The sequence below is a fragment of the Triticum urartu genome, unplaced genomic scaffold (assembly GCF_003073215.2).
Source record: "Triticum urartu cultivar G1812 unplaced genomic scaffold, Tu2.1 TuUngrouped_contig_8043, whole genome shotgun sequence".
Classification (NCBI taxonomy): Eukaryota; Viridiplantae; Streptophyta; class Magnoliopsida; order Poales; family Poaceae; genus Triticum; species Triticum urartu.
Genome location: NW_024118950.1, coordinates 1 through 8,237, shown reverse-complemented (window position 1 = coordinate 8,237; position 8,237 = coordinate 1). Strand labels below are relative to the sequence as shown.

At 42.6% G+C, this 8,237-nt stretch overlaps 1 long non-coding RNA gene across 10 annotated transcripts; it reads right to left on the bottom strand.

Annotated features, from left to right (window-relative positions):
- Positions 1–1,874: 1,874 nt before the first annotated feature.
- On the bottom strand, positions 1,875–7,195 carry LOC125531760. 10 transcript variants are annotated; one of them, XR_007293504.1, is made up of 5 exons: positions 6,851–7,195; positions 5,926–6,038; positions 3,841–4,981; positions 3,559–3,742; positions 1,875–2,496 (listed from the first exon to the last, which is right to left on the bottom strand). It is a non-coding gene; the product is annotated as an uncharacterized LOC125531760 (long non-coding RNA). The 10 variants fall into 10 exon arrangements; XR_007293507.1 differs by having other exon boundaries at positions 3,559–4,811; positions 4,920–4,981; XR_007293506.1 differs by having other exon boundaries at positions 1,875–2,405; positions 6,851–7,194.
- Between the last annotated feature and the right edge of the window lie 1,042 nt (positions 7,196–8,237).

The window sequence follows — 8,237 nt, the reverse complement described above, 5'->3', positions numbered from 1 at the left end:
TCACTCCAAAGTCACTAATAGCGGAGAACAAACGAAGAGATTATGGTAGGGTACGAAACCACCTCAAAGTTATTCTTTCCAATCAATCCGTTGGGCTATTCCTATAAGTGTCACAAACAACCCTAGAGTTCGTACTAGAATAACACCTTAAGACACAAATCAACCAAAAACCTAATGTCACCTCAAGTATTCGTGGGTATGATTATACGATATGCATCACACAACCCCAGATTCATCTATTCAACCAACACATAGGACCTCAAAGAGTGCCCCAAAGTTTCTACCAGAGAATCACGACTAAAACATGTGCCAACCCTTATGCATAGGTTCATGGGCGGAACCCGCAAGTTGATCACAAAAACATACACCAAGTGAATCACGTGATATCCCATTGTCACCACAGGTACGCACGGCAAGACATACATCAAGTGTTCTCAAATCTTTAAAGACTCGATCCAATAAGATAACTTCAAAGGGGGAACTCAATTCATTACAAGAGAGTAGATGGGGAGGAGAAATATAAAATCCAACTATAACAACAAAGCTCGCGATACATCAAGATCGTGCCAAATCAAGAACATGAGAGAGAGATCAAACACATAGCTACTGGTACATACCCTCAGCCCCGAGGGAGAACTACTCCCTCCTTGTCATGGAGAGCACCGGGATGATGAAGATGGCCACCGGAGAGGGATTGCCCCTCCGGCAGGGTGCCGGAACGGGGTGACTTTCGGTGGCTACGGAGGCTTCTGGCGGCGGAACTCCCGATCTATTGTGCTCTCGGATGTTTTTAGGGTATACTGGTACATATGCCGGTGCGTTGCAACGGGAAAATTTTGCAAAACCTGCTCCACACGCCGGTACGCGGCACTTCATATATTGAAATATGTGACGTGTGAAAGTATACTATCCAATGTGTTACGGAAAACATTTCAAATAGCATGAAACAACTAATTCAACAACTAACGTCACATTACAAGCTATACCCTTAAGTCAGTCTAGTCATCTTTTTTATAGTAGCAAAACAAATATTTCTTGAGAACTTGCAAGTAATTATGATGAATATAATCTATAGAACTATGTTGTCCTATCAAAGAAAAAACTTCAATTTTGTTAGGGATAAATGATGGCCCAACAACATGGTATCCAGCTATTCACTTGAGATGGGCTCAACAGCCATCCGTCGTGAAAACCATTGAAAAAAGCGGCAGGTGGATGTGCAACACCAGAGACCATCCGTCTTGCTATTGAAGGAGATGGATGCGTACATGAAGAGGCAATTTTACAGAAAAGACAATGTATTTTTGGTATTCAACCCACAATCCTCGGTGAGTTAAGAAAAAAACGGTTCGACACTTTCTTTGGGCTGCAGATCGAGCAGCGGCCCACCCGATCCGATCAAGAGCAGGACGACAATGGCAGGGCCAGGACACGGCGGCAGGGCTGCGGGAGGCGGGAATCCCCAATTGAAATATAGTACATGAACATATATATAGAAAAACAATATATGTACATGTACTATTTTTTGTGGTGGATGAATGTTATCCGAAAAACTGTAGTCCTATGCTACAGAAAAAGCTCACATAAATAGCTCTTCAAAACAAAGTAGTGGCCTAAAAACTGAAACATTTTGTGTGCTTTCAATGTTGATGAGTTGCTAACATTCCTCTCTTATCTAATTTCTGGCCACATTAGCCTACTGGCATGATGAGTGATTTTGCTTCAGTTAGATACATTGGTTGATTGGATCTTTCGATCTTCAGTTAGCTACATTAGCTACAAGTGTTGTGAATAAGCAAAACACATTTTATAAGAAATTTAGTGATGTCTTAAGAACCTGATGCATGTTGGTTTTACCACTGAGAGCCATCACCTTTGATCTACCGACAAATAGTCAGAAACCCACTTATAGTTTTAATCCAGTTAAGTGTTCAGTATGAAAAAACTAAGCTCATATCACGTGGTGTGGCCATGATGTAGAGCGATACTACTAATTAATAAGTGAGACTTGCCAAATACACCGGAGAATAAACATGAGCCATGAACTTAACCTGTGGACTCATGAACTAAACCATACAGTAATATCAAACTAAAACATGAAGTATGTCAGCCACGAAGAGATGTTGTTTTTCACCTATCTCAATTAGAGTACATCCTGGTGTTTTCATCATCTTCCTGCTCTTGACCTTGTTCTTCAACAAACCTGCTTCAGAGTACTGTTTCTTTGTTGTGTATAGATTGGAGAGCAGCATGTAGTAGCCAGTGTAGACACACCATCAGAAACAAGATAGTGATATGTGCGTCTCAACCAAATCGCATGATGCACCTGCTCCAATGCCGCCGCTGTCTCTAATGCCCCTCGGGATGCAGTTCCTAGCATTGTAGATGCCACAAAATGCAAGGATCTGCTGGAACATGGGCCGTTTCATTAAACATTAATCAAACATATATGGTCCAGCCAAATGTAGGTGGCTGGGTTGTTTTTCAGCAACTAATCTGCAAGGACATATTAAAAAATGACCAATGAATACACTTAAATGTGCAAATGTTGATTCTTGAACAATTAAGATTGAGACAGAAGTTACTATTAGGATGAGTTTGCAAACATCAATTGGTTGGCAAGTAACGTCAATTGCTTATGCATGGATATACGTCTCTTGTCATATGCAGATTTTACCTAGCCATATTACACATAGCAAGGGAAGCTTAAGATATAAACTGTAGGCAAGGAGACGAAGCACCACAACCACATGTTCTTGCTCGCCTAACTTTCTTCATAGGTGTCACTACCAGAAAAAACAAACACACACAAAAATCAACACTATTACTGGATGCTCCAGATCTCAGGCTCGCCTCATCTCACCTACCTCCTGCTTAGCTGTGTAGTTGCAGCGCCGACCAGGCAGCATGACACTACCAACGCGCGCTAGATATCAGTATCAGGGCAAACTCGCCATCAACGAAACGATCTTTCCGCTGTTCTATCAGCGGGAGGTATACTTTACCAACACTGAACATTCGGACTTCTCAGACAAAATATTGGACACACATGAGGATTAATTTCTGGACTTCATTGGCGCATGCACACATTTTATTTTTCGTCAAGTAGCTCTGGGAATGAGGTCCCTTTAATCCGAATAAGAAAAATACAAAAGTTGTTTATCACTATCCATTTTTTCACCACTACTATATGGTTCCTGTAGTTCGAGTTTATTCTAAAAAATAATAGCATCATTATTACCAACATTCAGTAGGTCATTGCCTCTATGAATTGGACTTTTTGATATGTGATTCCGCTCTTTTAAAATTTATTCACTATAATCCTTGTACAATGTGTGAGAAATCTGACAAAATATGTTTAGAACTTGAGAAGCATATTAACAAATAAGTGGCTAGCACAGTTTGCAAAACAGAGCATGATGGATGACAGAGAAAGAGAGACAGATAGAGAGAGTATTTTTAGACCTTGAGAAGCATATTAACAAATAGGTGGGCAACACAAACTTGCAAAACATAGAATATTGTATGAGAGACAGATGGGGTTGTAGCGTTGCTTACAGATAAATTTTCTTGTGGACATTCAGCAACTTGGACCATGACTTGGAGCGAGGGATCCATGGTGGTTGTTCTCATCCACAACAACGGCTCTCGCTGTAAGCAACGAAAAAAGAACCCGCATTTTCGAGGTCTCACAGCAGCTGACTGTGGACTCCCCGTTCGGGCTCCGTAAATGTTCACACAGCTGGAATAAAAGGCAAAAGTATTGTCACCTGTTACCTTTCTTTCACGAATTACATTGCATCAGAGAATGGTAAAGGGCAAGGCAAATCACAAAGTAACCTGGTTAACCTATTGCAATATCAGCTCCTTTGTTTTGTTTTCATGGAGCTGATTCTCTATCCAAACAACAACCATCTCACAGGTTGTGCACATAACATCCGAGCCAACATTTTCTATACTGACAACGGATTCAATCCTGTTGATGTGTTAGTTATGTAACCTCAGGTGTTCATTGAGAACTACGTTACTGTCAGTGGTTGTGTTGCAGGGTTCTGTAAAGTGTTGTCCTGGTCGATCCTTGTGTCATGCATGTGAAGTGCACTTTGTACAGTACCTGAAGCAATAATTTGGCCATACATGTGACTTCATTTATCTTGATTTTGACAGACTGTGACTGCATTTAACCACAGAACAAAAATATAACATCTCCATTAGCTGAATTATGAGAGATTCTAACTGCATTTTGCTGGACTACACAGAATATAACTAAAAACTGATATTTCACAAGATGTAATTGCACTTGTTGTATATGAATTGAAATGCCATTCCATTAGCAGTACTGAGAGGAACATATAGGTATAGCAGCAATTTGCATGAAGAGAGCTGAGACAAACACAACACTATTTAATTTAAGTTACAATATCGCAGCCATAGGAAAATATAACAGAAACACAAGGGCACTTATTTAGGTCAAGTTTGTATGCCTTTATACATTAAAAATTCCCTCCTTCATCGCTTGTACGGATGCCATGAAATCATTTGAGAACTTATGTGCCTCTTGCATCCTGTAGTAACCAGTGCAAACATATCCGATGGCTAGCTTCTATTTTGGGGCTAGAACATTGCGATCTTAAATAAACGTTACCATGACAAGAAAATTTGTTGGCAAGCCATCACATACATGAAAGCTGGGGCATCCCCGAGGCACTCATCGTCGATGGTCAGGCGACCGCCGCCGCAGCTTGATCACAACTCCTTGATTGTACTCCCTCTGTTTCTAAATATGTCTTTTTAGAGATTCCACTACAAAACTACATACTTGATTTATATTTGGGTAGATACTTTTCAGTGATTGAAAATATTTGAGATAGATCATAGAGCTGGTGTATATTAATCAGGCAGGGGAAGAAGGAACATACTTGATTTAGGCCGTCAGACTGTTAGTTGTAACCATGTTATTCTGTCGAGCTTTTCCATCAAGCTGTCGAAAAAGTATCAAAGTAGAAGTTGTTAAACATGAAACTACCAAGTTATCTACTGTGCTATTGTGGTTGTGAATCAGAGTAAGGTCCTTCAACTGAGGTTCTTGCCATTTTTAGTTAGCAACTAATTGTCTTGAGGCGCTCTGACCCCAATGTACCCATGGTCTGACCATGAGATTTATTATCCATCAGAAGCTCGCAGCCTTTTTCTTGACTTCATGCCCTTTTCAAGTGGAGTTGCAGAGTATGAATAGGGAAATGATCATAGATGGCAACACCTATAATATTATTTATCTTGATAAAGATGCACTGGATTCGCAAGTAGTTTTAGTGTTTTTTTTTCTAAATGGCTCAAGTACTTGAGCTTCTGCAATCATGAAAAACAAAAAAAGGCGTCCTGTCAACTGCTCAAGCTAATAGAACATATCCATTATTTCAAAATTAAAAATTAACAGATCTGCATTGTGCATGATTGTAAACAGCCTATCTCTAAGAAATTGTTTGCATGCATCATCACTCGTAGATATTTAGTAGCAATATTTTATTTATAATATTGTAGACAGTACAAAGGAATCATAACTAAATTTTGCATCAACTTTTCGAGTTTGGCCACCCTGAGCTGTATAGTTGCAGCATGATGAAGACGGCATTGCTCTATGTGTGGTTTCTTAATTTCAACTCAAACAGAGAAGAAGCTTTCTCAATTTCTCAATGTTGCCAATGCTGTTTGGTATGATGTTTTCAGTGCCATTATCCAATAGGCAATATCTATCCATAAATGATCAACAAATAACAAAGTGCATTACTGAGAGAGGATGCAGAGCATCCAGAAGAAGGGCCTAGGCATATATGTGCGCGTAACTTGAGCCGATCAATCGACCAAAATTAGAGCCTCTCTGTCTGAAGAAAAACTTATTGTACCAAAAAGACCAGAGTTTATCACCTTTGTTGCTACGTCTCTGCTGGGCATCATGGCCTCGTATTGGATATCTTTGCTTCTGTGCTGTCAATCTGTCGGGTGTCCGAAAGCGCCTACTGGTTGTCATTTTTGTGTGTCTGCGTGAGAGCATCTAAAAAAGTAAGTCAAGGGTGCATCATGTTATAGGAGAAGAACATCAGCACATAAGCTAACTTGACCTTAACTCCACATGTCGTGGACACCAAATCCATTTTCAGTACACATAATTAAAAACTTCAAATTGATTGAGTTATAATAGTTTTGATATATTTCTATAGTTTTGTAGTTCTGCTAAAATGCAAGTTGGAAACTATTATTAGCATAACATTTCAGCACCTATTCAATGTTCATATCCAAAATTTATGCATCCAGTTTGTTCGAAAAAAATAACTTAATTTTCCTAGATGCATTGGCATGTGCAGTATGTTCACTTTGAAAACAAATTACACCAGGCCTCATACATTAAAGAAAAACCTGGGAAAAAAATGAAGTTCAACTCTTTATAAGCATAACATCAAACATGTTGTGGGCGCAATCTCAAGAAAAGGGGCACATATTTATTTGGGAAGAATGCAGTTGTCCATCCATATATAAGAGATAGAGAGAGGGGTAGCTTGTGAGGGAGAGGAGCAGAAACATCCGTCCATGACCACCAGTACAGAGAGAGGTTCGCATGCTCTGAGCTTCGATTTGAAAAGGTTCTGCAGTAGTGCTATGGGCAGTGGGGCCGAACTGGCGCGTGGTGGGGGTGGGGAGCCTTCCGACGTGGGCAGGCGGGGCGGCGCGCTGGGAAGGTGGCTCCGCACGGCAGTGCCTGGCGAGCGGGTGCTGAAACAACGGCGGCGCTGGATGGATGGGGGGAGGGGCAGATTGAGGGGAGGTAGGAAAAGAGGGGAGATGAATGGAATACCTAGTGGTCAAGTCCTCGTTCGTACTCCACCCGTGGCCTGATTGGTGTCGCCCGAACGGGCGGCTCTGGATCCCTCCGTCTCCCGCGGCCGTCCGTCCGCCGTCGCCCGTCTCCGGCGAGCTCCTGCCCTCCCCTCCTTTCTTCCTTCTTCTCTTCCTCACCTCCCTCTCTTCACTTGCGACCCATCCTCCCACCTCTGAATCGGCGTCCCCAGGCCCTGCCGGTCCCGGATCCGACCCCCGTGAGCTCCAGCCGTCGCCTTCGTTCTCCATCGAGCAGCCGCCGCCCCAGCCGCTCGTTCTACACCGGGGTATTTTTGCAACGTTATCTCAGAGCCACCCCAACAGGATCACGGGTTGAATACAAAAAAGTGCGGGGTCCTTTTTGTAAGAATGAAGTGTTTTCTCAGATACACTTAAGTAGGACTGCGGGTTAATTTCTCAGAAACAGGGGGACTTTTTTGCAAAAAGGCCGACGACGTACGGCCAGAAGCAGTCGCTGGTTTATTAGTAGGTAAAGATGGAGATATATAGGCGGAAGAAGTACGTCAAGGGGGTCACGAGGGTGGAGGGCACGTCCAGGAGGGTGGGCGCGCCCCCTGCCTCGTGGCCTCCTCGTAGATCCCCTGACGTGCACTCCAAGTCTTCTGGGCTTCTTTTCTTCCAAAAATAAGTTCCATGAAGTTTCAAGTCAATTGGACTCCGTTTGATTTTCCTTTTCTGCGAAACCCTAAAATAGGCAAAAAAACAGAAACTGGTACTGGTGTAACACCCCGGATATGATTTACCCAATATGTACTCCAACTCTTGCCGTTTCCGGCCTTAAATTATTTTATTTTCTCGGGTTCGGGTTTTTGTCTCCGTGTGTTGTTATCGTTGTCATGCATCTCATATCATGTCATCATGTGCATTGCATTTGCATACGTGTTCATCTCATGCATTCGAGCATTTTCCCCGTTGTCCGTTTTGCATTCCGGCGCTTCGTTCTCCTCCGGTGGTCATTTCTACCTTTCTTTCTATGTCGGGATTAAACATTTCCGGATTGGACCGAGACTTGCCAAGCGGCCTTGGTTTACTACTGGTAGACCGCCTGTCAAGTTTCGTACCATTTGGACTTCGTTTGATGCTCCAACGGTTAACCGAGGGACCGAAAAGGCCTCGTGTGTGTTGCAGCCCAACACCCCTCCAAGTTGGCCCAAAACCCACCAAAACCCTCTCCATCATCTAGAACGTTCGATCACAATCGTGTGGCCGAAAACCGCACCTCATTTGGACACTCCTAACTCCCTCTACCTCTATATAAAGAACCCCCAAAAATCTCCTCCTTCCTCCCGAAAACCTAGCTCCTCGTCCACCGCGCCGCGCCGGACAAAATCCGCGCTGACGGA